This window comes from Ailuropoda melanoleuca, chromosome 4, assembly GCF_002007445.2.
Source record: "Ailuropoda melanoleuca isolate Jingjing chromosome 4, ASM200744v2, whole genome shotgun sequence".
NCBI lineage: Eukaryota > Metazoa > Chordata > Mammalia > Carnivora > Ursidae > Ailuropoda > Ailuropoda melanoleuca.
In genome coordinates this window covers 44689713-44693568 of record NC_048221.1, presented here as the reverse complement: position 1 = coordinate 44693568, position 3856 = coordinate 44689713, and the positions used below count along the sequence as shown (strand labels likewise).

The 3856-nt window shown below is 39.7% G+C and overlaps 1 pseudogene; it reads left to right on the top strand.

Moving 5' to 3' along the window:
- Positions 1 to 417: 417 nt before the first annotated feature.
- LOC100482896 lies at positions 418 to 3074 on the top strand (annotated as a pseudogene).
- Positions 3075 to 3856: the final 782 nt, after the last annotated feature.

The window sequence follows — 3856 nt, the reverse complement described above, 5'->3', positions numbered from 1 at the left end:
TATATGACCTTTGTTTTCAGAAATTTCACAATCCAGTGATAGAGGTGGAAACATAAATATATAAATTATAATACAAAGTTGGCAACTTTTATGTTAGTGGTGTAGGAAGACAGACTTTCTGTGTTTGTAAATCTACAGGCAAAGACATTATTCATGGACATTGTGCCCTGTCTCATCTTTCTCCTGTCTGTGAGGATATGCCTGTGCTGGTCCTGAGTTGGGTTTAATAACAAGAATGGCCTATTGTTTGCTAATATTTCCTAAAAAGGAAGATCATAGCTTGTTAGTATAAATTCTTCTGAAATGACAGTACAAGCTCAAGTATAAAAGGGTGGTAGTATAGCAAGATTTCAGGTTCTTTCTCAAATATGGCTATACCCTACGTAAAGGTAGAGGTCAGTAGCAGTTGGACAGCCTATGGGGAACCAAGGAACAAGGAACAAGCTGCTCAAGGGTAAGTGGCATGTGCTCCTGCTCTATGCAGCCACTTCTGTTAAATTCTGTATTTAGCCATTAGCTGAATACGTTGAGAACAGTTGTGTGTGTGTGTGTGTGTGTGTGTGTGTCCTTTTCCTGTAGATTCAGAACATAACATACAATGCCACAAGAGATGAGAACACAGGGCTGTGGGAGCAATGGGGAGGAAGAACTTAGTTTGCATGGCTTCACAGAAAAAGTCACTTACTTGAAAAATTAGTATCAGTTTTCCAGTTGAAGAAATTGAGGAGGGAATTATAGGCAGTGTGAACAGAATGAAGTGATAAAAGAGCCTGAGGCATTCAGGGTCTGGTGGGGAGTTCAGTGTGTGTGCCGCAAAGGTTGTGTGTGTGTATTAAAATAACATTGACTGGAGTGGGGGTTATAATCAGGCTGTGAAAAGGACTCTGAGGCCAGGAAAAGACTACTATACTGATAATGAGCCAGTGAAAGGTTTAGGTAGGAGCAAGGTGTGATCAGATTTGGTTTTCAGGAAAATAACTGGCAGTAATGAAGAGAGTGGATGAATTGTCATAGGAAGAGAAAGTGGATGAATTGTCATGGGAAGAGAATGTCATCTGAAGAGAAACATTAGGGATAAAATAAGGCAGTGGTGGTATGGATGAGGAGGCTAAATGTGTGAAACCTCTTTCTCATCTGAAGGTTGAGAGAGTTGTTGAGAATAACCACATGGTTTCTAATTGGGTCAGACCATTATGCTGGATGAAGAATATAGCAGACTGTGTGGATTTGGGTTTTGGAGTTGGGGGGAAATGGGAAAATGATGAGGTCAATTTTTTACATGCTAAATTTGAGGTGTTTTTAGGACATCAGGTAAAGATATAGATAGTTGGGTTAGAGATTTGGCAGTCACTGGGTTATAGGTTGGCAATTGAAACTTGGGAGTAAGGTCATCCAATAAGAGTACATGGATTAAGAGAAGGATAACTATAAGACAGAACCCTAAGGGGCATCAAAGTTTAATGTAATGTCGAGAAAAATCAACAATGGTGATATTGAGCTAAGAACAGGAGAGCTAGGGGAGAGTTCCATCCTAGAATTTAAAAGAGGATGGGGAAGTGATTGAATGCAAATATTGCATTGTTCTTCAGTAGTAGGGGTATTGAAAATAGCCCATTAGATTTGGCATTTAGGCTTTTTCACAATGGTTTTGCCACCAGAACACAGGTGTTGTGAAAACCATTATTAAACCTAAACCGGAATAGGAAAGGAGAAGCCTCACATCAACATCATCGTCACTGGACGCGTAGATTCAGGCAAGTCTACCACTACTGATCATTTGATCTACAAATGTGGTGGGATCAACAAAAGAACTATTGAAAATTTTGAGAAGGAGGCTACTGAGGTTAGAAAGAGCTCCTTCACGTATGCCTGGGTCATGGATCAACTGAAAGCTGAACATGAATGTGGTATTACCATTGATATCTCCCTGTGGAAATCTGAGACCAGTGAGTATTATGTGATCATCATTGATGCACCAGGACACAGAGACTTTATTAAAAACATGAGTATGGGCACATCTCAGCCTGACTGTGCTGTCCTGATTGTTGGTGAATTTGAAGCAGGTATCTCCAGGAATGGGCAGACCTGTGAGCATGCCCTTCTGGCTTACACACTGGGTGTAAAACAATTAATTGTTGGTGTTAGCAAAATGGATTCCACTGAGCCACCCTACAGCCAGAAGAGATACAAGGAAATCATTAAGGTCATTAAGGAAGTCAGCACCCACATTAAGAAAATTAACTACAACCGTGACACAGTAGCATTTGTGCCAATTTCTGTTTAGAATGATGACAACATGCTGGAGCCAAGTGCTAACATGCCTTGGTTCAAGGGATGGAAAGTCACCCATAAAGATGGGAATGCCAGTGGAACCACACTGCTTGAAGCTCTGGATTACATTCTGCCACCAACTCATTCAACTGACAAGCCCTTGCAACTGCCTCTCCAGGACGTCTACAAAATTAATGGTATTAGTACTGTCCCTGTGAGCCAAGTGAAGACTGGTGTTCTTAAACCTGGCATGGTGGTCACCTTTGCTCCAGTCAATGTTACAACTGAAGTAATGTCTGTTGAAATGCACCATGAAGCTTTGAGTGAGGCTCTTCCTGGGACAATGTGGACTTCAGTGTCAAGAATATATCTGTCAAAGATGTTCATCATGGCAATATGGCTGGTGACAGCAAAAATGACCCACCAAGGGAAGGAGCTGGCTTCACAGCTCAGGTGATTATCCTGAACCATCCAGGCCAGATCAGTGCTGGACATGCACCTGTGCTGGACTGTCACACAGCTCACATTGCTTGCAAGTTTGCAGAGCTGAAGGGGAAGATTGTTGTTCTGGAAAAAAGTTGAAAGATGGTCCCAAGTTCTTGAAATCTGGTGATGTCATTGCTGATATGATTCCTGGCAAGCCTATGTGTGTTGAGAGCTTCTCTGACTATGGGCCATTTTGCTGTTCATGACATGAGACAAATGGTTGCTGTGGGTGTCATCAGAGCAGTGGACAAGAAGGCAGCTGGAGCTGACAAGGTCACCAAGTCTGCCCAGAAAGCTCAGAAGGCTAAATGAATATTAGCCCCAATATCTGACACCCCAGTCTTAATCAGTTGTGGAAGAATGGTCTCAGAACTGTTTGTGTCAATTGGCCCTTTAAGTTTAATAGCAAAAGACTGGTTATTGATAATGCATCGTAAAACCTTTGGAAGGAAAGGAGAATGTTTTGTGGACCATTTGTTTTTGTGTTTGTGTGGCAGTTTTAAGTTATTAGCTTTTAAAATCAGTACTTTAATGGAAACAGTTTGACCAAAAATCTGTCACAGAATTTTGAGACCCATTAAAACAAAAGTTTAATGAGGAAAAAAAAGATTTGGCATTTAGAAGATCAGTATTGACTTAGGAAGTATAGTTACTATGGGGTGTTACTGAATAAATTAGATGTAAAAAATGTTTATAATGAGTATTAATAATAATTTCAAAATTCATTTCTGTTTTTAATAAAGGCTATACATGTGCACATCTAAAAAATTCAAATAGTACTAAAAGTCTCATTAGGAAAATAAATGGCAATCCTTCTTTCTGGAACTAAGATATTTGACTTCATTCTCTAACTTTCTTATCTTTCCTCTTATATTTCCATTTCTTTGATTTTTTGGTCCTATTTTCTGGAAATTTCTTTGAATCATTAAACTCTTCTATTGCATTTTAAATGTGGATGAACAATCACAGTTTAAATCTTCAAGGCCCTTCTTTGTTCTCTTATATTTTCTGTTTCATAGTACCCTGTTCCTGTTTTGTGTATACGCTATGTTCCTTTACCTTTCTGAGGAGGGAGAGACAGGATAAAAGTAATTATGTT